The following is a 27,575-nucleotide window of genomic DNA, read 5'->3' as shown; positions in this document are numbered from 1 at the left end:
TGTGGGCATCAACTGCTACTCTTCCTTCCAGAATGGCTTCATTCAGCTACACTGGAGTCATTTATATAGGAAAGGTCAAGTTAAGGTCCTTACTTCTTACTTTGATTTATGACTGGACTTTGACTTGACCACTCCTATACCCTTTGAGCCATTCACAGGCATGCTTTGGATCATTGCTCTGTCGCAAAACTCAACTGTGCTTGAGCCAAAGGTCACAAATTGATGGCTAGATCCAATCAGCCAACCAACCAACCAGTCAGCCAACCAACCAGCCAACTAACCTACCAGTCAGCCAACCAACCAGCCAACTAACCAATCAGCCAATCAATCAGCCAACCAACCATGGACACTGACATCAGCTATGAAACTCTTTGCAGCTGTTTGAAATGAGAGGCGTTCACTCTCAGTCGGCTGTTGTGGACACAGTGATGCCCGATGATCGCAAAGGCTAACTTAAGATCTTGTTTATATCCACCACTGCCCTTCATGGGATCTCAGATTTTTCTAACCTTCAGAGAGTTCTTCCAACTGATCCCACAAACTGCCATGGAAACTCAAGATTCACTGCATTCTTCATGGCTGAGTGTGTTATAGGTTATATGGTTGCAAAAGTACAAATGCTTTAGTTTGGTTTATTTTCAAATGCTTTTTTTTTTGTTGTTGTTTTTTTTTTATATTAATAGCTGTCCCACCAATGATCCCCACTGTGTTACAACTACTTTGCTTTCATTGGCAACTTTAAAACCGAGAGTAGAATGTTAGCAAATGAGAATCAAGGCTTTAGTTTTCCAAACATGTCCATTATGGTTTAAAAACAAAAAATAAGATTAAATCAGAAAAACAACCAGGAGCTTGTAAGCTACTTAAAAATCCCACATTCTTATTTCCTGCAGATCTCAGCCTTTCAGTCCTGTTGGCCACCGCCAGTCACTGAGCTCAGCGCTGAATCTTATTTGCATGAGAGGTGAGGGGGCTAATGCTTTTCATAAAACACCAAACGGAAGTGATATATGTAAATTCGGATTTAGGGGATAAGGCTCCTATCAGCTTCAATAAGTATTGTTGCCCTTGTGTGTGAGTGTGTGTGTGTGTTTGCATGGTTCCAGCCAGTTGCTGTAGGCTAAAGAAATCCATATAAATGAGGCCTTTAACTGCAATATAGGTTCAATTAAAGCCAACCTCATAACGGTATACTGAAGTGTGGTTCAGTGTGTGTTCCATATGAACATATGTTCACACACCCTGGAGGTAAATAGCTCCCCACACTTCTAAATCACACCTTGAGCCGGTGGATGTCTGCAGGCCAGCAGTCTCCGTGTCCGAAGCTGATAGTGCCGCTTCACGTCTCAACCTACGTCTGGCTTCATGTCGCCCTGCATCACGTTCCGCACAGCGCCGGGGGAAGGGGCGAAGCACTGATAAGGCGTGGAGAGGTCAGTGCTGTGGAGAGATAGGGCGGCGACATGCAAACCAAGCCAAGCGCGACCAGCTTCTTACTCGCTTTCATTTCCGCCTCTCTGTCCTTCTGGCCGTCCTCAGTGTGGGCCTTGTTATCTGCCGCGGCTCTAATGTGCTTTTCTGCGCTCTTGTTTAGGTGAGAATCTGCCGTTTTCGTTAAATAATTTCCCTCCCCATCGAGGTCTGCAGAATCTTCTTTTCAGAAGGAACAAAAAAGTAAGGATGAGTCGAGGTAAAGCCTCGGCATTGATTTTACTCCCACTCCTCCGCTGCAGCTGTCCTTGAATATAAATGACTGTGTCTCAACCCACTCATGTCTGCAAGGGTCCCAGAATTCTTTATGCCCATCACTGTGAGGATCTACTTCATTTTCTGAGCTCACCCAAAGCTGCATCTCTCAAGACCTCAACATCAGCCTCATCACTCAAACTCACTCTGACACCCAAAAAGGGGAACCAAACCGGGAGAATTTGATCCGTGGGAGCAGGTTCCTTTAATCTTTCCCCCCAACCAATCTTTCAGGGCTGGGACACTTACAGTACAACTCACTCATCTCCAGCAGTGAGCTTTGATTCTCTTGCTCCCCTCTGCTGATTTCGCATAATCACACCGTAATGAGGTTGGCTGCGGTGCGCCGGCGTGGTCCTGCTGCCCAGCTAGCTTGTGCGTGCATGTTAACGGGCGGAGATGCTGGTGAAGGAGGAAAGAGGTCTGGAGCCTCTCTACTTTGAGAGCACATTTGTTAGAAATACAATTACAGAGGCGCACAGAAGCATATCAGGCCTCACAATGATTTCTCCATTCTCCAGCCGCTGGAGCGGCTAATTTCCTTAGCAGCTAAGTACTTATAGATTGGTGTGTAACAGAAGCTCGTGAAGCCCGGCGGACGAGGGCAATGTATCGCATGATTGTTTCTGGGCCATATCTGACTTGTATTGAAGGCTGCATTAACATGTAGCACTCTGATTAAATAAACATCGAGAAGTGGGTGGTCCAACATTTACCGCAGGCACAAATAGATGCCCCGTAAAGGTATTCACACCCCTATTTTGTCATGTTTCATGTGATGATTTGTTCAGAAACCAGCATTCATTTCCATCCAGCCCATTTTACTCTGTAATCTGGAAATCAAATCCAGCTTGACCAATTGTCCTTTGAAGTCACCTTGTAACAGTAATGATTGTATTTTAGTTTAGCTTGGGGTTCATCCTGTAAACGAAAACTCACTCCATCTGTCTCAGTCACCTTGCCATTGTGTCCTTGGGCAAAACACTTCACCCACTTTGCCTGCTGGTGGAGGTCAGAGGGCTGAGCGGTCCATCTACCCCACTGCAAACCTTTAACTATTATCTTGAATAACAAAATGTCAGTGTAGAGTTGTTAGCACAGTTTCATTTCAGAAGAAGATCCTAAACTGAAACGTATTCCTTGATCCTGCATGGCTCTCAGGGAAATTCAGATTTCTCCCACAGTCCAAAAGAAAGCAGAGGCATGGAAGGTTTCTTGGTCTCTCTAAGTTCTGCCTAGGTGTGTATGTGTGTCTAGCATTTATTATTTTGTAGGGCCCATTTTACCAACAAATACTACATTGTGAGGACCTACTTCTTTTAATGGGCTCTCCCATTTCTTCCATAAGAACTGCTGATTTCAGGTTTAGGTTATGTCTAGAGTTATGCATGTGGTGGCATTGGTTAGATTCAGGGTTAGGGTTAGGGTTTAAGTATACATTTCTGTTTCACAGAGTCTTTGTGAAACAGAAATATGTACTCTGTGTGTGTGGGATTGCTTGTCTCGTGTGTCTAGGTGTGGCCTGTGATGGGCTGGCAGCAGAGACCTGCCAGGGTGTGCCCTCCTTCATGCCCACATGGGATAGACCAAAGGTATATGTACCTTCAGGATCCAGCCCTCTCTAACCACTGATTGGATTTCTCTTGCTGGGCAAAGATGCCTCTGAAACTACTGGGTGCAAGATGCTGGCAGGTAAAGTGCTTGTGGAACCCCTTAATCAGATGCAGTAGGTGAACACATGACAGACTTATTAGACTTAGACTCCGTGACCAAAGCTCATAGTACTGCTTCACATCTCAACCCACATCTGGCTCTTCAAATTTATCCGTGAGTCAACAACACAACAAAATGTTAGTTTTATGACTATCAATAAGTTTCACACATATCTACTCCTGGATATTCTGCTTAATCTTTATCCAGAAAGTTAAAAAAGTAAAACAATTCAAGTTTACAGGCTGATCAAAATCTGTGTAATTTTTGAACGGACGTCGCAATTTTTCAATTATTGGGATTTACAGCAATAAACAATTGTAATGTTCATATTATTGCTTACTCAATTCCCTTTTGGGTGTTTTTACTCCCAGCTCAACTGTATCAATGTTGTTTCACAGCCGCTAAAGATGTTGTTACAAATGTGGTTTTAAAATGGTGTGGGACACTCATTATACCACTCAGTCATTAACAAACACTGGGATGTTGGCATGAATTATTTGGTGTCCCTAGCAGGCCTTCTCGGGATATTCAGGAGGAGGGGTGTTGCTGAATCAATAGCCATAAGGAGCCTGGCTCCCATTTGCTTTCAAGATCTACAGCCGAAGGAGCCAGTCATCAAATGTTAATGAGCTATTTAGACCACGCTGTTTCTCCGGCTCTCTGCTGAGAAAACACTGCCGAACCGAGGAGAACAGAGGCCCTGGCACATGTGTGGATGTGTTGTGTATGCTTTATGCGTCTCCTATCTACAGAGGGAGATCGGCAGCTGAGCCAGAACAAAGCAGTGGTTATCATGAATGTGCAGTTGTTGGCACATTGTTCGCTTCAAATGCTTTACATGGGTTGCAACCCTTTTATTCAGCCGGTTATGGACAAAACAGAGCTGCTTTTTGACGGTTCAGCTGCTCAGACTCGGCAGTGCGTCATTCAAACTGCATTTATGATCGTAATCCAACTTTTTTCCTCTTCCTTTTGAGTTTCAAGTGAGAAGCGATGCACATCAAATAAAACCGCACTAGCAATGCTCTCCTTTTGCTCCACCCCTCCCTCTTTTTTTACCCATGAGGCATGATGCAGGCAAGCTGACATTTCACCTATGAATGTCTTCCTGGATGCTGGCCTTGTTAAGGAAATAGCATTGCAACTTTTCGAGGAAGAGACCTTTATTCCCAGAAGGCCATAGCAGAGACAGAAATTACCTCTGAGAATTAACCTAAAAATTAAACATCACCCAACAGAGTAGTAAAATACAACCCACATACATTCATATGCGTATATATAACCCAACCCTTAATTCCCATTTGCTTTAGAACAAAAGTTTTATGTAAAGTGAACATTCTGGTTCAAAAATCTGCCTGACCACCATGTCAATCAAGTAGAATTGAAAGGTTGAATCAAAAGGAAGTGAGCCAAACAAAACACTGATTTTATTTTTCCAGGGTTGACCCCAGTTAATGGTTTTATCTGCACATTAACGTCCAACTCTGTTTGAAAACCCCCGGAGGACATCAAACACACTAGTGAGGCCCAACTGGTCAACTTTAGTTGTCTGGTCTCTACCAGGCTGCCTTGATGCTTACCTTCCCCTGGCCTGGAGGTTTTCCCACAAATATTGATCCACTTTGTCCACAGCTTACCTCGCCGTGGACAATAACTAGGATGTCCCAGCAGTTTTCAGTTCTTAAATCTCTGTGGCTTCCTGATTGGTTCCTGAACATCTTAATTTCCTTCTTATCAAGGGTGTCTATTTAGGCTCTTTTTCTGGACCTCGTCAAGGAGTTGAGACATCTAAATAATTTGTATTTATTGTTGATGATTTTGAAGTAGAGATGGTTTGTTGCTGCCAGAACAAAGGGATCATTTTTCTGTGACAGAATTTAAAGCGCACCGAACATAGCCAATAGTGACAAAAAGAACAAGATGACAGAGATGTTAGAGTGCACATGATATGTAGCTTTAAGGTCGAACAAAAAAAAAAAAGAAATATCAACTTACTGGCTAAAATATTAATTAGAAATTAAATTTACGATCCATTTTAGTCTGCAGGAGGGTGAAAAACACGCTTTCCTGGCTAGAACCCAAGAGGGATGTTCATCGGTCACTGATGAACACTCTCCACAGGACTGGAGCAACAGCCACTGAATTATTGAAGATCGCAGCGTCCCTAAGGTGAGGCGCTGCATGGAAGTCTTCCGTCTTCGGGCCTGACAAAGAGAGAAGAAGGCTCGATGAAACATGGTGGGGCGCTTACAAGCCATCCGTCACGGTCCCTCCCCGCTCACATGGAGACGGGATTGGATTTCCGACCGGCGGGGATTTGTTGTGTCAGGAATGAGAGAGGGGATTGAGCAATCTCTCAGCAAGATGGTGAGATAAGAGTAACAATGATTGTTCCTGGAGTTTTCTAAGTATAACTTTAATTATCTGCTTGTAGAGATATTTGCTATGACATGCATATCTGTGCAAGTTATAAGTGTGAGGCTGGGGGGCTTCAGCCTGACCCAGCGCACCAGTTCTAATACCATCACAAGTCTCCTCTGGCGCCTACATTATACTGGCCTTTTCCTCAAGCTGCATATGAAACATGAAAACAAGCCCAAGCTTTTGATTTAGACATTGAAGTTTTGCGCTGACTCACAAAAATGTGAGTGATGTGGTAAGACGGGATGGGTTATTTGTATTTATGATGGCCATGTTGTTTCTACATGATTTAAAGGGGCCTTGCAAAAGTTTTCCGCTCCACTTTTGTCATGTTGGAAAACAATTTGGTGAAATATGTTAAGATTTTATATGACATGCTGACACTTGTGAATAATAGTGAAGTGGACGTCAAACAATGTTTAACAATGGAACAGAAAAGGTGTAGTGAATTTATAACAGGTTTACCCCTTTATTCTAATACCCATATATAAAATCAGTGCTTTTTCATAGATATACTGACAAAATAATCTTTTTATTTAAAAAAAAATTGAATTCCTCTACATTCATTCCCACTTAAAATGTCTCAAATTACGCAATTAAATTGCACTTTTCAAACATCAGATATGTAATTTATTATGCTCCTGACTATTGAAGTGAGAGTGAACATAATATAATCCTTTGGTGCTTAGATTTTTTGTTTATTTTCTCTTTTTGATCATTTTTTATTGTTTGTTTTCTTACATCATGTCATTTTAGTTTATTCCTTGTGTTAGTTCAGTAATCTCATTCTTTGTGTTTTGGATTTGCTCCACTGGAATAATATTAATATTTATCCCTGTTAATGTTCAGGTATCCCTCTGCCCCCTTTCATTGTTTTTTTTTTTTTTCTGTTTGTTTTTCACTTCTCCTCAGCTTCCATTCTGGTCCCCATTCCAGCTGTTAGTCATTTCCTCATTTGTCTCTACCTGCTCCCTTCCACAGCTGCATCTGCTTACCTGTAATTAGCTCTTCTGGTTTTTAGTCTCTCGCTATTTTTGAACTGAAAGTGTCTGTCTCTACCATCAAAAGGAGATTAGTTTCCCTTTCAAGGGAGATGTGTAAAGAGGAAATTTTTGCTCTCTATTGCCCTAACCTTATAGCTCTAATTCATGGAAGATAAAGCAAAGAAGGTGAGTGAAAATTCTTCAAGAAGAAATTCTAAATCAAACAAAACTTTTCCATAGCTCTTGAGCATAAAGCAACTCTCTGAAGCTAAACCCTGTAATTCCCATTTTGTCTTAACTTTTTTAAATGCTTTGTTCTTCTTATCTTTTTAAGAATTCTTTATTTTCTATCTAATTTCTCCCATATTTCTACACACGTTGTCTTCTTTTTGAACAGCCACAGCAAACTAGACAAACACGAGCACAAACACCTTCCCCCAGCTCCTCCACCGCCCCGCCTCCATATCCCATGTGGGTAGTTGCATCAGGAGCCTCTGACTGTTGTCATGGAGCGAAACATCCCCCAAAGGCCTCGGCGGGATCACGCAGCCTTCCCTTTGCCTCCAACAGGCGACGTTAAAAAGCACCCTGCCAAGCTGCCAGCTGCCTTCCACAGGTGTTGTCAACAGGCAGAGGAAACAAGGAGGGGAGGCAGGGAAACAAACACAGACAGACCCTCTTCTTACAGATGCTCACCGTGTCGGGTACGTGTTCTCGGCACGGCCCCTGCTTACTTTCGCAGTCTGCAGCTGCATCGCTGCCGATCGCGTAGCAACCCCAGCTGGCGTCATCATCGGTACCCACAGGAGATTTGGCAGCACACAAACACTGGCTGCATGGATGCACAACCAGCAGGCTAGAAAGAAAGCTGGCGCTTGGTCTAAAACAGCAATTTCACCAGTCAACTTAAGCGTCTTAAAAGAGATCAAATGCTCGATCTGATGGTTTGATCCACATTGTTGGGCAGATACAGTACTTGTCACTTCAGAGAAACCAGACACAAAACACACCCCAGGTTCATCTTGGAATGTAACAATGGAAAAGCATGCAGGAACATCGCAGGAGAATGAAGAGTCAACAAGCATTGATTCTGATCCCTTCTCTGAGTTCACATTGCGATGGAACAGCAAGTCCCCCCATTAGTTGCAGTGCACTCAAACTCAGTTATATAGGATTATTAAGTCAATGTGTTTTGTACACCACCCATTAGAGGTTTCCTGAAACTAGCTAGGAGAACCAAGGATCTCTGGCAACACCATAGAGTCCCTGAAGAGGACTTGGTAAATGTAGGATGGATGTTTTGAAGCAGAGGGCTTGGTTTGATTTTAAACCAAAATTGCAACATTTGTTAAAACAATATGTAACCCTCTGAAGAAGACACTGAGGGAAGCTTTCATCAGATGATTGTAGGATTTCTCTTTTGCCTTTGTCAAATGTACCAAAGAACACTCTTCAACAATAAGATGAGGCAGAAGGCCATAGAGAATGTTGCGCAGCACCAGTCCACTTCCTGCTTGTGGAGGAATCTCTGGTCTGCTTGGCATTCACATATGAACCACACCAGAGTTCAGTTCGACCGAGCGAAGACCGAAGTTTGTAGGAGGACCAGGTGTTGTTTTGGTCTGCAATAGAGCTCAATTGAGCATTCAGAGCTAGAAAAGCAAACTGGAGCAAATGAGCTGGAGTTGGGTTAAAACAGACTGAACTGACTGGTGTGAACACACCTGCTGAAACATTAACATTACTGTATCTGTGAAGTGGGCAGAAGGGTTGTTTTTATAATAAGAAAGTTTATTCTGGATGGAAGATGATTTTGTGCACTAACGTCAAAACTTTTCACCCTGAGGGGCAAAATCCCCAAAAACTCCAGCACCCATATCTTCAATCTCTACGTAAATGTTGCTTGATGTGTGTGGTTTGTAGAAAATCTAAAGCCAGGCCTTTGTCACCACAAGATGATGAAAACATCTAAATCTTTACTTTAAAGGAAGTCACATATTCAAAGTAAAGGATCAGACTTTGTCTAACAGAAGGCAGAATGCTCGCCTACCATAGTAATGTGTGCAGCACAATTAAAGAGCCAGGACAAATACACACAGACAGACTGGAATCAGCAGTCAGCTAATGGTCAGAATGGGGCAGTCTGCTTCCTGAATTGTTAATAAACCCTCTCTGAGACGGAGGGTTTGATTGATTGGTGCAGACCTGTAACAATGTGAGCTTTATTTCTGCTCTCAAACTCATTTACCTTTTCTGTCTCTACTGTTCAGTTCCTCCTTCTTCCTCCTGCTTTATCAGCAGCGGCTCCCAAAAAGCCTTGATGAATCGTCTCTGAATGTTGGAGCGCAGCTATGGAGTCCAAACACCACATTCATCACTGGTTCTCACCAGGAAGAGTCATTTTTACATCGGTGTTTGCTCACTGTAGATTTTTATCAGCTTCTGTTTGAATGGCTGTTGTGGACGATTACCATCTGTGTGTGTAGGTGTGTGTGTGTGTTCTGAGATGTTCTAAATGGGTATGCATGTCCACTATGCTGTCTTTATCACACCCGACTTCAGGATAGCAATCAGTTTTTGCTTGTGCTCTTGCCTAGTAGATAATTATCACTTGGTATGTGTGTGTGCATGGTTTTTCTATTTGTCTGTGAGTCACGTCTCAGACAGACAGGTAAACACACCACCTCTCATCTTGTTGACTTCACCTAAGCTTCCAGATTGTATTTTGACAGCGCCGATCGTCTTGTACCAAATCCTGGAATCCTGCACCAGACACGACGCTTCCAGGATCTTATTAAACAGAAAAGGGATACAGGAGTGAAGAAGTGGCACAAAATAAAATGGACGTGCAGCATGGAGTAGAGTACTCTTTGTTAGAAATGACTGCCTGTTTTTGTACAGGAAGGTCAGTGTGGATAAGGGGAGAGACAGAGATGTTTAGCAGCAAAGTGCTTTCTAATGTGTTGTCAAGGCCGAGACGAAGACGATAAGATAGCGATCCCTGGCAGCTGTGTGAGTCTGGTTGCCAGAGAGCTTCTCCAGCTAATCTATGCACACCAGAGATGGGGAGCCGAACAGCCAGAGATCATTGAGATGAGCGTGAGGAAATGAAAACGGTCAAAAACAAAAGAAGAACAGTATCCTTTTGGAATTGTCTTGATTCACCCAGAGAGTGAATCTTATTGAGTGAGACAGGCCCGTTTAGAAGCCTATCGAAAGCAGTGTCTTTCTACTTTTGAGAAATGCATCTCCTCCTGCAGTCTAGCATCTCTTTCTTCTCCTCCTTACCTGCTCACCAATACCTTCTCTCATTTCTTTTCTTCAAGCCTCCTGAGCTAAGGCCAATCTGTCTGCTCACCATCCATCCACTTCATCCCCATCTTCTTCTTCTCTCCCATCACTCCTCTTTCTCTGCTGCATTTTTCTCCTCTCACCTTGCCGTCTCATTTCTCCCTCCCTCACCCTCTTTTAAAAAGCCTGTTGCTGATCCATCAGCCTTGCTGCTGGAGTGCGCTCCCACTCCTTTCTCACGGCAAGTGAAGTCTCTTTCTGAAGAGGAAGGTAGCCTCTACTCCACTTCGATACCAGCCAGTTATTAATTACTCCCCAATTCCTCATCTGTCTGCAGAGGGAAGTAATTACGTCGCGGCCCGTTTCTCCCCCTTCGCCGGCATCAGAAATGACGCGATAACCAGAAACCCAAATTACTCCCGCTGATGAGACAATCATTGAGCGAGAGAGAGCAGGCCGAAGATTTTTCAGCCCCACTGTGCTTCGCCCTGTCAGAGTAATGGCGCCTTGATTCAGTCTGGGATGTCTTCCCGACATATTCGCCGGGCGTTTCCAATTTCCTTCTCGCAAAACACTAGAAGATGGGTAGGGAGAGATAGGCAGAATGAATTAAACACGGATTTTCCCTCTGTCTTTCTGTTTTTTTCCTTTTCCTACTCCGCTTCTCTATTTTTTGCTCCTTAGAAGAGAGAGCAATCATGAGTTGTTTCCAGCTCCAATCAGCGTTCTGCAGCTGGAGAGGAGTGATGATGGAAGAGGAACATTAGCACCGGATCCTCATCTGCCTCTGAAGACAGAAGGAAGGAAGAAGTGAAAAAACAATTAAAGATTCTTTTCATTTTCAGGCTTTCTGCGTGTTTTTCTTCAGACACACAGGTGTACCTTGATATATTCTGACACTTCCTTCAATCAGTGTGTGGAATGTATATCAATAAATAATTTTCCACTATGTCTCTTGTGATTAAGAAATAGTAGATCCCTAAATGTGGAATTTAGCAACAATTAAATATTTTTTGGGGGGTAAATCCCGCTAAGCTACTTTGGTGCAAACAAATCCAAATTCAATATAAAAACGCTGTACTTTTTACTTTTGAGTAATTTTATCATGAAGAATCGTGTTCTTGTGTAAAATTTCTGGATTCTACACCCACTGAAAAACAAACATGTTTTATCCAAAAATTCACCAGGCACAAACGCATACCTGCAGTTTTGGTTAGTTCCATAAGTTTTATATTGAAAGAAATTGATTTGGAAACATTTTTTGGATGTAAATATTTTTTGTTACTTACATAAATTATTGCCATTTTGGTCCCTAAAATTGTCTACTTAACTTTATATTTTAGTCCATGTGATTATGTAATTTTTACATATTAAATGACTGGTAATTTGAGCACTTCAGTAGACTTTTTACCAAATACTTTTTTACTCTTACTTGAGTAATTTCCTGGGTGGCTACTTTTTAGTTTTATTTGACCATAAAATATATTGAAGTAGTGCTACTTTTATTTGAGTACAATTTTTGGGTTCTGTCTACCTATCTCTGCTTACAAGTTCTTAATATCATGTAAGGTCACATCAGGTCAGGCCTTTTGACTAAGCATTTCTGCTTCTGCCCTTTCAAACTGCACCCATAGAACTCCAAAGTCAAGGACATTTTTAATTAAAAACACTAACATACAATAACACAATTAAGTTGCAAATCAGTTTTAAAGTTATGCGGGTCATAAGTATTCTTTTCCATAAATGATAATGAAAAGAGAATATGTGATCACATTACATAGTGCGTCACCACGCCTTTCTAACAGTTATGCTAATTGCTAATTGCTAATTGTCACAGTTGCCAATTAGCATAATTGGCACTGTGACACAGGTCACGGATGAAGTTGGCGGACGTAACTTGTAACCTGTGTGATCCTGGCTATTTGAGGGTCAGATATTATTCATAGTAGATCCAGATTGTGGCAGAACTGGTAACAGCTATTCAGAGCGTAGATGAAATAAAATTCCAATCTCATATAGTGTTTATTTGTTGTTTGAGATGCCAATTTTGGCAAAAGCAAGTTCAAAATTGCTGATGGTTGCAAGCAAACAACCAGTTAAGCATTTTGCTATCACCATGAACATGAGGGCCTTTGATGATGTGTAAAGATCTGGTTTTAGTCATGCTAGTGTCCAAACACACAAAGTTAAATCCTGCCATTTTTTTTCCACAATGAAACCAAAATTCTGCATCTGAATGGATCTAAAATGTAGCATAGTGTCTATGAAGTGTAGACTGTTCCCTAATCATGTCTGAAGATCTTCAGATCTTTGTTAGTATTCATTTTTAGAACTTTCCTTAATGAGGGTTTGTAGACACACTTTGCAGACGAGACATTTCAGAAAGCATCAACCTTATCTTTACACCAAAGCTGTCAAACTGCTGTTTAAATTAAGCAAAGGAAAATGAAACTAACTGGCTGGAGGATCTTTCTATATTGTATTACAGCAGCTGTCAAGTGCTTATTGATTGGCTACAGTGGATAAGGGTGGCTCCATTTCTTCCAGGCCTGTGTACATTTGACACATGCATGTATTCAAGAGGTGTAGTCACAGAGCTGTGCATGAGGTCTCACTTAATTTGTTCTACAACTTCCCCTGCTTGGCTTCTCAGAGACTCTTCAGTCCAGTTGGATCGGGATCCTTATAGTCTTTTTTTTTTTACAACCACTCGCTAATGTTGCCATGGGGGAATGTAACAGGGCCATAACGAGACGATCTCATTCCATATGCGGAGGATATGAAGGGGAATTTGTCTGCTTCAGCAGTGACAGAAGCAATCTGTACTGTGGGTTAGCTCCAATGAGGAATCAGTAGGAGGAAAAAAACTCAGTGTATTCAGGATTATGGTGTAGGAGCCCATTGAAAATCTAATGGACTAGTCGCATCAAATAGACTTGGTGGGAGCTTGCATGTAAGCCACCAACCACACGAACTCACACCCCGAAAGAGAAGCCATTACCAGCAGGAGTTGGGTCATTACTCTCTGTCCAGTATCCCAGTGTGTGAGCCCCGGTCCTAATGTCTCCAGTCCCAGGGGGGGTTTCACCGCAGTTTGCTCTTTCTGAATAATTATCAGTCAACCTTGTATTAAATACAAAGGCTATAAAAAAGTATGATACTTTATTGTGCATATTAAGCACCTATGAAGTGGAAGGAAGGCCACCCAGAGACGTGTCGGGGCTTGATTTAACAGCTTTCCAGTGAAAACATTTTTGCAAAACTAAAATGCTGTAATTTGTTGAAGTAAGGGATTGGACTAAAGAGTCTGAACCAGAGTAGCTCCAGTTACTGGAACAAAAACCAGGAAAAAAAAATTCACTGTTCATTTTGAAGGCTTAATTTTCTACATTGAGCCTTAAACAACATTAAACCTGGATGCTAGCAACACTTAGCATCCAGTGTTTGGGATGATAAGGACTCTTTGATGTTACTGGGAAAAAAATCTCTTCTTTGCAGATTTGTTTCAATTTGGAGAGTTTTAGGCATGTTCCATTTATGAGATTAAAGTGTGTACTTTGACTAGGTCAATTCAAAATCTTCCTATAGATTTCTAAGCCATTGGGGAGAAAATGGCTGGATAACCCAAGTACCTTTGTGCTTAAAGTCACAAACTGATGACCGGACATCAGAATTTATGGTTCTAATAATTACAGTTCAGATTCTGAGCCATTAAATTATGCCTGTAACATAATTTTACTGCAACCAGGTTACTTTTACACCAGATACAATGTGACGCCAACTTCTTAAGGTTCACTGTTTTGTTTTTTGTTGAATCATGCACTTTGACCTTAACCAAAGTGGGTGAGGCTTGGGAAAAGGGCTTGTGGTATATTGTTCTAGATTTGTTGGAACAGTTGTTAACGAGATCTCAGATTAATTTAGATAGACCACCAATTTCTGAAACTGTTTGCCGCTGTTCCATGTTTTATCTGTTCATGAATAATAGTTTTCTGAGTCCTATAGATTTGAAATGGATTTCAATCTGTTCTTAAATTAATTTCCATCTGGACCTGATGTGTTGATTCTTGAGATCTTCTAGACTACTTTGTGTTGTCTTGTTTAAGGTCTTTATTGAATCTGTTGGCCTTTGCATAATCTGACCAGTGATTATGCAAAGGTACAATCACTGGCCAGATTATGCCTTTGCATAATTTGTAAAAACTCAGCTCAGTTTTTACAAAAAACATGGAGAAAAATACTTTGTACAAGAAAATGGCTTTTGAATAGCTGTGAATTGAAGAGACTATGCATGAAACATTTAAATTGGGTTTCTTAATAATAAAGCCTATAGGCAGTGTTTAGACACATAACATTTTTAAGTAATTAAAATGTTATCCCAGCAGGTGTCAGCTGAACATATTACTAATGCTTTTCCCTGGTGTTCCACACTGTTTAGTTAGTAATGAAATGATTTACTGCCTTTCAACTGCTTGACTGTCTGTGAATCAGAGACACCATAAGATATCATTTTGACAGCAGAAATCCCTTTTAGAAATAATGTTCCTTTCAGCTTCAGTGGTGACTGGGCGTTTTTCAGAAGCACATATCTAAAAGTGCCATGTTGCAGCGCAGCTTTAAACACATATCAATGCCAAGCCCTCAGGCCATGTTGGGTGGAGAGATGTGAGCCTGGCACATAGGCTGCCTGTTCCCTAACATCCCCCCCTCACCAGTCATAATCTGCGTAAGTCATCCTTGATTAACCCCTGCTGAATGACTCTAATTACAGCCAATTAGCTGGGGCAGAATGAGACGCTCTCCATGCAGATGAACACGATGAAGAGGTGGAAGGAGGGATGGAGGGACGGAACGAGGTTGGGGGGGTTGAAAAGGAGATGTAGAGAGCTGGGGGGACGCGTGGGATGACGGAGCGATGGAGGTGCTTGGGGCACGTGGAGAGTGCCGGGATGCGGTGCGAGGTTGCAGGAGAAATAATGAGGGGATGAAAGAGAGGAAGAAGCCACAACGCCACAATGACTATCCGGCTGTGCAGCACACCAGTCAGGCAGTCATGAGTAAACACTTGTAAGGGCAGATTAGAAGTGATGAAATGTGACTTTATGCCAGGGTAGAAACACTGCCGGTGTCTGGTTCACTTGCTCAGGTCGCTGAAAATCAATGCAGTACTTCTATCAAGATATTGATCAAATCTGCGCTTTATGCAAGATGCGGTTTTGGAAGGGAAGACAACTTCATTTTAAGTGCTAAAGGCTTCAGTAGTTGCATGAGGTGTGCCGAGATGGAACACCTGCATGTTCGAAATATGCCTAAACCAGGAGAATCACTCAGAAAGTTCTAATAACATATCAATACTTTGCAAAATCAAGGAGGAGGATCTGAAAAGAGAATGTTCCCAGAGATATAGCTGGAACAGAAGTCTGTTAGGATTAGCATTTGGTAGGGAAGAAGCAATCAAGCAGATAGTTGATGTTTGAAAAGTATGGGACTTCTGCTGTGGTGTAGCTCTGATAGCACAGCCATTGATTCATTTAAAGGTGAGGACGTAGATCTTGTATTCAGCAGTCTGGAGAATGAGATTAATGTGGGCATCTCATCAGGATCTGTTTTGGATATCCTGCAGCGTTTAAATGTTTTTGAATCCTGATGCTAAGTGTTATACAGGCTGGAGAAGACCAAAGTGTGGAAGAGCTTCTTGATTTCAGGAATACAGTAGGTTGCTACGGCAGCAGTTCTGGCACAGACAGGACCAAACTTAAGCTTTTTGTCCTTTTCCTCTGAAAAAATTACTTTTTTTTTTACTTGTGCCTCTGCAGAGTGTTGCTTTTCTATTTCATTGTGGGAGGGTTGCTACCTACTTGAAAGCATTGAATATAACACCCTCTATTTCCCAGCTGTGTTTCAAACCATTATGGCAGATTTGCATAAATTCATCCACACGTAAAAGTCGTCATCTGTATGGATGGCAGCATGCGCTCCAGATATTGGCGACTGAAAGAAACGGCTCAAGGTTGAAAAGCTGCCTTCTCTTACAGCCGTTCCATTCCATGCTGGGTTGAATGAGGCCTACAGCTGGACTCATTGCTGCAACTGTATCTCTTGCTTTCCTACAACTTACAAGTTACGTTCTTGGAATATGAAGGCCACTTTACTAGAACTTACCGGGTTCTTTAGTTGACAGAATTGTAATTCGTGTTAACTCGTCTAGGTCATAAATGTCAGGTAAAATTGCAGCTATTCCAGTCATCTACACAATTTCCAGACTGTGTACTTGTAACCTTTTAATATTTTTTTAACTTACAGACTTATGTCCTACATTTTACTTTTCAGAGCAAAGTGTACTTCAGACATCTGAGCTGTGTTAAAACTTGACCGGCACCCACATCGAACTTGAAGCATCAAACGCAATTTTGATGCGGATAACTCATTTGTTGTGAAAGCACCATTACATCGCTGTTCTGCATAATTGTTCTCTGGAATGTTCTGGAACTTTCAGGTTTCTTTTTTGGGATGTCTAGTTCACTTTAACTTGCTTTTTAGCTTAATTTGAAATTTAATTTGAAAGGAAACAGTAATTTACAGGGAAGTACATGTATTAAATTATCTTCTATTATTTTTGCTTTTTATGCTACAGTTTGTATTTATCATTTATGCAAAGTAAGTAGTAAATAGACATGCAAAACTGGGAAACTCAACACAGAAAAGGTTCTAGGATCGTCTGAACCATAAAAATCCAGCACAATGTATGACTCCAATTTAAATGACAGATACCCTCATTATTGGGTTTGTTGTTTAGATTTTCTATCCCCTCAATCTTTATCCATCCAGACAGCAAACATACCAACTAAATACCTATGCCAACATCCCTCTGGCCCTTTCTCCACTATCAACCAACAGCAGGGTTGGAGAGGCCAGAGTGAAGAGCCCACTCAGACTGCCCAGTGATTGCCTCAGTCTATCATCAGCCAGAAGATTTCTATTATTGCAGATGGATGATTGGTCTGGCTAGCTGCCGGCCTGGCAAAGCAAGCTCATTTCAGAGCAGTTTGAAGTGCAAGCTCCGCTGCACAGAGGCGAGCAGGAGGGGTGCGAATTTGCAAAGGAGGGGCGGGCGGATTTGGTGATTTGGTGTTGAAATAATGGAGCAGAAATGGCCGTAATGACAAGGCACGCTGGTGGCGGGAGCATTATGTGCTAAAGGACGAGGCTGTTAATGTGGACGGCCTCTATTTCCAACAACAATTTAAACGCTAATGGGGAGCGCTTTCCTGCCAAACAAATAGATGCCCCACTCGCAGAACAAGGAGTGTTTTCGGGGTTTTGTACCATGTTGTTGGATCAGTCAAAATCATCTCCGCCTGCGTGTTTTATCAACCTGGATCCAGTTCCAATCAAACAACCCAGTGCAGTCATTGTTTTTGAGAACATTTCACATCATTTTCTTTGTATCACACAAAAGACTGCCTGTATTCTGTGAAAAAAAAAACAAACCCAAAGGGCCTATGCTTGAGATCAACCTTAACGTCATATGACTATCACATGGCTGCACCCGCCTCTCCGTCCTTTGTGTTGTTGCTCTGCTGCAGATCGAATTACCACAACACATTTCAGCCATGAATGTAACTATTTAAAGCACTTCTTCACGGTCCTTCTCTGCAGCAGCAGCTCTGCTCCAGCGCCCTGCCCCGGGGTCAGCTGGCTCTGCTGTCGACGAGGCTCCCGATTCTGCAACCTGCAACCTAAATCGATAATCTTAAGGGAATTTACAGTATCTGACTGCATGGCCTCTGCACTTGGGAGATTGGAGACGCACCAAGGAAATGCAACCCTACATGTTTTTTTATACACTATTGATCTCTGCGTTCATAGGTTTAAAGCCACGTTTAGGGGGACAAGAACAAATGTAGAATACTATTTGTGATCTGAAGTGCTTGACTTTTAAAATAAACAGGTTTGATTATCAGGATAAAATTTAGTTCTTCGTGCAAGTGAAAGGTAGAGATTATAAATTGATGATTTACTCAGCCAACTCTTCACTTTCTTTTCTTTTTTTTTGCCTGTCTGATTTTATTTTGTTTCATCTGTTTACGCTGCAGAGAAGCTTTGAACCGAGAGGCGGCGGCGGCTCGGCGGCTGCCACTGTCACCTGCTAATGTCAGCGGTAATGATGTGAGGCGGCTTTACCTTGAAACGCCGTCACAGAGCCAGGACTCAATCATTTCATTTAAGCAAAACAAAGTGCGACAGCAACAACTGTGAACCAGCCAACACAGAGAGACACAAAGAGAGACAGAGAGACCAGGATACGGTGATGCTTTCCTCTGAAACTCGTTCTGTGAAGACCTTTGAAGTTGTGACATACCTGTGGTGGAAAAAAGAGCAAACTCTACCGGTTTCGGGTGGGAGATCAAAGAGCGACCAGGTTCCCGTCAACTTTTGACCTCCATACCTGTGAGGGATCATCTGGGGTTTGGGGCCAGCTGTCGCTCCAAAGGCTGCCGTGTGTTCAGAGGAAGCAAAAAGGGAATGCAAAGTCAAATAAAGTGCATTCAAGTAAACAATTTTATGTGAAGAAAAGTGCATTTAATGGGGATGAGGCAAGTTTTTCAAGACTTGTTTTCCTTATTATATCCAAGCGGTTTCATGAAAAGTTGAAGAAATATATGAACCAAAATGAACCCCCAGCTCATCCCCTCTGCTCATTGGAAGTGTGTTTTATTAGTGTGCAAGGAGTCCAAGAAGATAAAGGCCTTGAAGAAGATGAAGCAGAAGTTTGCTTTTTGTAGAGAACCGATTGAAGAAAGCATGAAGAACCCTAAAGATGAGCCAGTTTGAGTTTTCTGCCAGATAAATCATAGTTTCACTTAAAATATTCTGGTATTCCAAAGATTTGATGATGCTGCACATCATCAAATCTCCTAATAAGGTTTCCAGGAAATCTCAGCATCACACATCCTACTCCATACTTAGTAGTGTAGTAGTGTACATCAAGAGGTTTCCACATATCCATACCCATAAACCTCCAACCTCATTTCAGCCCAAATTAGGTTACATTTGTGATTGTCTTTTTGTTTTTTTTTCTTTCTTGTTTTGGCTCTCAACTTACCTGTAGATGTTGCCTAAAGATTGTCATGGAGATTTGGTGACCTCGGAGATGACGCTTTGGCATTTGTACTTCTCTTAAAATCATTCCCCTGTAGACATACCACCACTGTACAGAAGACGATTAAATTTAGAGAGAGGTTTAAGTCTTCTTGTATTCATTCCTAATTTCTGAAGATCTTGAGAGAGGGCAAAGAGAATTTGCCTTTGTATCATGTCCTATAATAGGAAGACATGAAATAAAGGTGTGCTAATTGAAAGTACCTCAACAAAATGAGCAACTTTAAAAGCTAACTCAGGTAGGCTACATAGAAATGCATGAAACACCTTTTATATTTTTACCTGTTAAATATTTTTTCTGTGAATACTTTGGCAAAGAACCAACAGCTAAAACTGTATATCAAAAACCCATTTCTCTTTTCTGTTTTATTTTATCAGCCTGAAGTTGTAAAATAATCCAGCATAATTCTGATTGTTTTTAACATCATCAAGCTAATTGGTTCTGATACGACCCGTTCCAGCCTCATCAGCTGGAATTAGCCAAACTGGAACTCTGTGCGCTCCCAGTGTAACTTCCTCCTTCTCATGCATATCATAGATAAAAAATTAAAAAAAAATAAGTGCTCACCATTATCCCTGGGCACACAGCGTTATATTGTGGATGCTGACATTGCTCTTACCTGGCAGTTGGTGCTTTTACTATATTAATAATGGAGCAGGCGCCATCCATCATGGGGATATGAGGCTGCTAATCATGTCAGCTCCCTGCATATTCACTCCTTTCATCAGGAGGAGGAGAGGCACTGCGAGCGAGGCGAACTGCGGGGAAAGGCAGGAGGGACGGCACTGAGATGAACAGAGTGGGGAAGTGGTGGCAGAAGAGCGGGGGAAAAGAGGAAGAAGGAAGGGGGACGGCGTCAGTGTGCTGAACACATGACAGATGCCCTTGGCCTTTTGCTGAATGGCTTCCCTGTTGGCAGGAGTTAACCAGTGTATTTAAACAGGACAAGACGAATGGGACCTCTTCTCCCTTCTGCTCACTGAACCAGCCCATTTCTATTCCAACTCAGCGTTCCCTCAAGTGGGATGCTAATATGGCTAGCTGACACCGTAAGGGTTCAAACTTCATAGCGTCGTTTTGTTGTAAAGTTCACTTTATTGGTTCCATTTCAAGTTGAAACATCAGAAATTAATTGGTTTGTTTTTAGCTTTTGTTAGGATCTGTGTTTTCTGTGTAGCTTTTTAGGTTTTTCTGTTAGTCCAGTTTCCCCTGTGAATCTATCTTCCCTGTTGATTGCTCCCAGCTGTATCCCGTTCCCTGATTACCTTCCCTGTGTATTTAACCCCACCTGTTGTCTTTGTCTGTGTCGGATCCTCGTCGTGTGTTATGTCGTCAGTCTGTTTCCTGTGCCGTCTCTGTTTTGGACATTTCATTAAAATTTATTATTTTCATCATCCTGGGCCTGCCTGCGTCTTACCTCACCTCACCCAAAACCTGAATCATGACAGCTTTATTGGTGCTTTAAGGAAGCGAACATTAGCATTAATTGTACTCGTTTCTCTCTGCTTGTTTCTTTGGGGGGTTTTTTTAGAACAAGCTAATTTGCATGGAAAACGTTGCCTGATGTTTGCAGAAACACACGTCCCACCTGGCCTCAGCTGCTTTCTGCCTCCTGCAACAGAGGAACCTTAAGTGTCTGTGCTTTGCCTCATTTTTGCTCATTTGGCGTAATATGACATCCGCATGCCCCGATGTGTTTGAACAGAACATTTACACAAATCCAGAGGCTAAAATTGCCTTCTGTACAGCATCGTCCTAACCTTTGTCCTGTGAGAAGGTAAAAGCAAGCGCTTTTTTTTTTTTTGCCAAACGTCTGCTCTTTGCTCCACAAAAGAAAAATAAATTTGCTCTTGATTGATGGGCCTGATTAAAGGAAGATAAGATTTTGAAAACATGGCCATATGCCTGGCATACACGCTGCCTCTTTTGGCTCAAAGCCTAGTGGAAGAACATCTTCAATATCCTGACATCTTCCTCATGTTGCTCCTCCGTGGGGAAGAGGGGAGAATGTGGAGGTGGGTGATGAGTTGTTGGAGAGTGGAAGAGGGGTGGATTTCAGAGCGACAGGCCGACTTGGAACAGAGATAATGAGCGCTTGGGGGTGCCTGGGGTGCAAACTCCTTCCTTCCACCATATAGCTGGAAGGGAAGGGAATAGAAGCAGGGTGGAGGTGGAGGGGGGTAGTTAAGGGAGCCGAGGGGCCAGGCGAAAGCTGCCCTCTGAGTGATGTTTGATGTGGCGCTGCTGTTGCTTCCGATGCCAAGTAAAAAGACGAGCCAGCCAGGAGGCCATGAGGGGCTGCTGTTAAGTGCCAATTAGGCAACTATGAGTGGGAGTCAGAGATAGCCATTTGCATTCACCACTCCTGCATTTTAGTAGGGACGAGTAGTCAAATGTTAAAACATCCGTGACATAATTCCCTTCAGTTTTCCTTAAGTTGCTTCCCCTCCTTTCACCCTCTGTCTCCCCCGGTTCCTGTTGGGTAACGTTGCATCAGCGTCAGTTAGAAGAAAAATAGGCTATGATTCGCCGCTCCATTTACTTTTGTCTCTGTATGGCCTTGACCTCAACTGAGGACCACTGAAAGGAATATTTTGCAGAAGCTTGACACATTATGCAAAAGGACAATGACTGTTGTCAGGCGTCCAATTAATGAGAGCATTCACAGTCATTTCATCCTGCAACGCAAAGAGACAGGGTGAGGAAAATGGAGCTTACATCTCAATGTGTGCACATGCCTAACCTTATGTAGCAATAAATGCAAAGTCTAAGGAGATTTTTCATAATGGTGAATTTTTCCCTGATCACTATCTCCCTGGAAACTTATTTTAGACTCAGCCATATGGCTGAACATTGGCATTTAAAAACCATGTTCCTCTTGGCTTCAGCCAAGAGAGAAAGAAGCTGCAAGGTGCTGATAATCAAATACAAATGCTTGATAAGTTGATTACCATCAGGGTAACTACTGTATACAGGTGCGTAGCAGTTAACTGCAAAGTTCAATACAGTACAATCAGAAAAATACTACAGATGAAAGTCTTGACAGCCTCTTCTGTCTAAAAACAGGATAGTAGGTTAATTTAAGAATGATCTTAAATCAGAGGTGGACATATTTCAGATAATCTGCTAATATGCTAAAGAGGTGCTAATTCTTCATTTCGCGCTTTAGCAATTTTGCTAACTTTGGGAACGTTGAGTAGATGCCGCGTCTCCTAATATATTTTTCTGGATAAATTCTAAAGCACTAATGTATTTATTGTCTCATTGAATTATGGAGGATATCAACATGGCTGAATTAGTGCTCTAGCATTAGCTTCTGCTAAATTCTGTTGGCGTAGCACTTTAGTGTTAGGAATAACACAGTAACTTTAACATTTGCATTGTCCGTGGCCTTCAGTCAAGAACAAGAACAAACAAATGCTTCTTGTCAAAAGTGTTTACATTTGTCTCAACAGAACAATTATACCAAACATCATTGAAAATCAACAGATTATCTGGAAGAGAATAATAAGTGGTGAGCTTCATGAAATGTCAACAACACACTCACTGGAGTTACCATGGATAGTTTTCAAAAACGTTAAAACTTCCAACTAGAACAGGTTCAAAAAGTGTGTCGAAGAGATGATAACTGTGTCGTGACTTGCACCACCCGTACATGTTGACCTTATCATTCTTACCAGGCTAAATCAAAGTCAAGACTCAACTTGATTGAAAAGCTGTGGCAGGACCTGAAGAAAAATGAATGTATCGGAACCTTGATGAAGTGAAGTGAAGAGTTTCAGAGACTGAAAAACACCACTGAAAGCTACTGCTGCTAAACATCCTTCTATAAGCAGGTCAGTCATCACTTGAAATGTCGCAGCAGTGTCAAGCAAAATCAAAAAGTGCAACAATATCTTTTCAAATTTCTTCTAAAAAGAGAGGAAATAATGTTAGAGAGTAGCAAACTGCTTCTAAGGCAGCAGCTATGGCAACTGTGGCTATCATGAAGCAGCTGACCTTGTTTGCAGAGAAAGAAGTCATGCATTTATCTGAATGCAGGTGCACACTCCTGTTACAGCACCTCATAATCAGGCTGCCTGATTTTTTCTCCTACTCTTGCATGAGATTGCACAACCGGGTAAATTACTTTGATAGATTCACAATGGCTCCAAATGTAAAAGCGTCACTCGCCATCGCAGTCGCTGACAGTGAATGAGTCTCTTCATGTCCGAGCTCCCAGTGAGTCTTGTTTTCGTGTGTGCCGCTCACATCCCAGGCCTATCAGTAATTTCCCCGAGCCGCCGCCTCAGATCCGCCCGTGCCCCCGCGCTGTCTTTTGTATATTCATGTGTGTACCTTCCTATCTTAATCCTAGCTATTACTCGCATGGCTGGCCATGTCAAGGGGAGATTTGCTCACTCACAGTGAATGGGCCAATATTGACAGCACGCCCACCGCATCAGCGATCAGTGTTAGGGCTTAGTGAGCAGTAGATTCACCGGTTTGAGGCTGAATGCTAAAGGGAGGTTTGGGTGCGATCGGTGTGTTGGGAAACAATCCTCCTAGGGAATCTATGCAAATTGCTAAATGTTATTCAGAGACTGTCAGGTGCGATAATTTACTAGTGGGGGGATGTTATGATGTCCATGTGCTAGTTCTTATAATCTTAATACACTGGATTACACTTTCTAGTGGTTGTAGGCCAATTTTGTGTTTATTTTAAACTTTTTTTTCCACAAACCAGATTTGAAGTTTGATCTCTGTTTTGCTCCTGGTGCTAAAGGCACCAAAGGTACAACACGCTTAATTAGTCTTAAATTTACAGCCTTGTTAAGATAAGAGGTGAAATATACAAAGTTATAAATGTATCTTATTTTAGAACAAACAAACTTTGATTGCAACATAAACCTAAAATTAGAGAAATGCTCCTAAGCCGGTCGGTGGAACCAAATTTCTACAGAGTCTTAAATTAAAAGGAAAAGAGAATAAATCAAGTCTAGGCAAGTACTTGCCTACATTTGATTGTACGCAAGCAAAGGTTCCAGTGGTGTTCAGGGATCAAATTTAAAGTTTAATTGGATGATGGTACTCATCAAAATGTAATCTAAAACTCACTCTTAATTAATAGATAAAATAATCTAATTAAAATTGTTGTTACAAGCTTTAAAAATAGATTCACACTCTTCACAAACACCAAGAAATTCTTAGAAAGGTCTAAAGTTGATGTCAACAGAGTTTTCACAGAGATATGTTAATGGCTACAAAACTCCTCAGCCAACTTACTTGAAACAAATTGCTGCTGACATGACTTGGTGTCATTTTTAGTGGTGGGTGGTGATTGAGAGACCCAGACTGACAGACTGTGGAGCCAGTAGTTGCTTATGTCTAAATGCAAACTGAACTGTTGTTGTGCTAACCCTAAAGCACTAATAATACATGCTAATTAAGCTAATGCTAAAGCACTGAAACAGCGCAGCATTCAGTGGAATGCTAAAGCGCTAAACTCAGCCTTGTGGATGACCATCATTTGTGATGACATGAACAGGAGTCTCTCAAAAATAATAACATTTTGTGAATATTTGTATAATTAACACCCTGGTTGTTCAGGTAAGGGTTATAATCTTACGTTATTCATTTGTTTGTTTCACTATCATTTGCTCAATAAAGTTTCTTGAAGAGAGAGAGAGAGATTGTTGGGCGGGAAAGGAAATGGAGCTGCTTTGTAAACAGTCTTCACTCCCTTCAAAATAAGAGGATGAGTCCAAGTACTAATCATAACAGTCTGTAGCCAAAACTGTTACACAGAGGTAGAACTTTATTCAAATGAAAATTACAAAACAGACAAGTAAATTTATGCTTTGGAATTTTATCTGGTAAAATTCAAGTGCCCTAAACATTTTCAAAGTTAACAAAAGCACTAAATGGAAAAATTAGCTCTGCTATTAGCGGATTAGTAGTGTGCACTCTTGTCTAACTGGTTTAGCTGAGAAAAAAAAGACACTTTCTGTCATCTTCTCCTGCCTCCCCAGGAATGTAAGGCAGCACATGAAAAACAACAGAATTTATCTGTTAAATATTTTAGACTCCAGTCAACCGTGCAGCAGTTGTCTGTATGGGCTGTCGTGTGTCTCCGTCACACCTTTCGTACAGAGTTCCTTACAGGAAAAAAGTAATCGTGGCAGTAAAATTCTGAGCAGGATTCCGGGAGGGGAAGATGGATATGATCAGGTGGAGATGAATGCAGAACGAGATCACAAATAAAAGCTGCATGTGTAAGGATGCGAAGAGCAGGAGGGAGAGAGAGACAGAGTGAGTTGTGTCAAACGGATAAATGTCAGAGAGAGCTTCACCGTCTGCCTGAGCGGGTGCAGCTCTCCCCTTCCCAAAATGCCAGGCGTAAATCTCATGCAGCCGGGGCCCTTAGTCAGTCAGCCTCACTGAGAGTTGTAATGAGATTACAGTCTCCACCAATGCTGCCTCGCATATGGCTTACACGGCTGGAGAAAACCAGCAGCAAAACGCTGAGCATCGAGGAAGATTTGGCCACTTCAGTGTCATTCCTCTCAACCAGCATATCATCTCTGGGTAAAGACATGTCTTTACAAAGTGTGTCTGGAAACACTGGCTGCTGAAGGTCAGATATGAAGGTAAAAAGAAAATAAGCGCAATTTTTTCACTCGGACGTCAATATTCTGTGGAGGCTCTAGCATTCCCTCATTCTTTTCCAGAATAATATGTAGAATGCAAAAGGTTTTATAAGATTGGAAATATGGCTCTACAGCAGGGGTCCCCAAACTACGGCCCGCGGGCCGGATCCGGCCCGCCACCTCATTTGGTCCGGCCCACTGAACAATACCGGATCCGGCCCACCTCCTCATACCAGAGAGCATTCAGTGTTTTTTTTTCATTTATTGTATTTTCCGGTTTATATGTGGATATTTCTTCAACCACCAGGGGGCTTTTGAGCAAATGTGAAACTTACTTTTCCTCAATGGAATATATACTAATCCCAGTCACCGTTTCGCTGACGGTTTTTTCCATTTCCATTCTGGGTAAAAACCGCTCTAAAAACGCGAATATGTCGTCGACCGTCGACTTATGTGGCCCTCGCAGGAAAAAGTTTGGGGACCCCTGCTCTACAGCCAGAGCACTATCTGTCAGGGGGTGACACAAGCATGGGAAGGAAAAAAGGAAAAAAACTAATTATCGTGTCTTTGTGGGATTTTATGCACAAACTCAAACAAAGTAGTGGATAGTGGAAGTGACAGGTAAATTTTACAATTTAAAAAAAAAGAAAAAAACTGAAAAGTGTGGCATGCATTTGTATTAGACCTTTTTATTCAACAGTTGACTGTATGTTTAAGGTTACTGTCCAGCTGGAATTTGGGTCTTTTCTAGCCCTCGTTGTTTAAAAAAAATCTATCTGTCTGTCTGTCTGTCTGTCTGTCTGTCTGTCTATCTATCTATATTACCATATATTTAGTTATTTTCCTCTCAACTCTGTTCAGTTGGTCTAAAAGCACTCCCGCAGCATGATGCTGCCTCCTCCATTGGTCACAGTGGGGGTGGTGCGTTCTGATGTGTGATGTTTGTTTTACATCTCATCTGACCAAAATACATTTTTACAAGTTTCCTGGTTATCATGATGCTGTCTCTCAGCCCCAGTTCTGCCTTTATTCAATATTTATTACACACATATGGATTCTTTTACCAGTTAGGTGAGCTCCCAAGTTTTAGTTAGGGGTATTAACTTAAAGGAAAATAAAAGTATATTCACTTTCACTGTAAAAATAGATATGCTATGCTTTGAGTCTGTTCATCTAATAAAATTGTCTATTAGAAGGTAACAAATTGTCATTTTCACTTTAACTTAGTACCAAGTCAGAATCTCCAAATCAAACACCAAAACTGTTCTGTTTTGACAATGGGCTCCTTACATGTGGCGACCCTCATAGATGGCGCCCTGTGTGGTGAGCCGGATCCCCCATACAGAAAGCTGCCTGTTTGTATTTGTGCTTTAAGTGAACCTCTGACTTCACCTTCCAAGTCTAAATATTTTGCACAAACAGCTCACCTATGCAGCTGGTCGAAGCGCCTCCGCAGCCAATCACCTCCCGAGAATCCATCAAGTCCCGCCTCTAATCACCATCATCACCTCTCCCTCCCCAACATCACCCGCCCACTCGGTAAGAAGGCAAAGCAAAGGGACTTTGATTGACAAATTGCCCCCACGCCCCTTCACTTAGCGGAGCCCCGCCCTCTCCCCCGGCTCCCTA

General features: G+C 41.9%; 1 long non-coding RNA gene across 1 annotated transcript; it reads left to right on the top strand.

The window, feature by feature from the left end:
• Positions 1-6,341: 6,341 nt before the first annotated feature.
• LOC103148690 (uncharacterized) lies at positions 6,342-11,099 on the top strand. The gene is made up of 2 exons (XR_477384.2): positions 6,342-7,049; positions 7,261-11,099. It is a non-coding gene; the product is annotated as an uncharacterized LOC103148690 (long non-coding RNA).
• Positions 11,100-27,575: the final 16,476 nt, after the last annotated feature.

Source organism: Poecilia formosa, unplaced genomic scaffold, assembly GCF_000485575.1.
Source record: "Poecilia formosa unplaced genomic scaffold, Poecilia_formosa-5.1.2 Scaffold210, whole genome shotgun sequence".
NCBI lineage: Eukaryota > Metazoa > Chordata > Actinopteri > Cyprinodontiformes > Poeciliidae > Poecilia > Poecilia formosa.
Note: the sequence above shows the minus strand (reverse complement) of the source record. Positions and strands in the feature narration are given on the sequence as shown.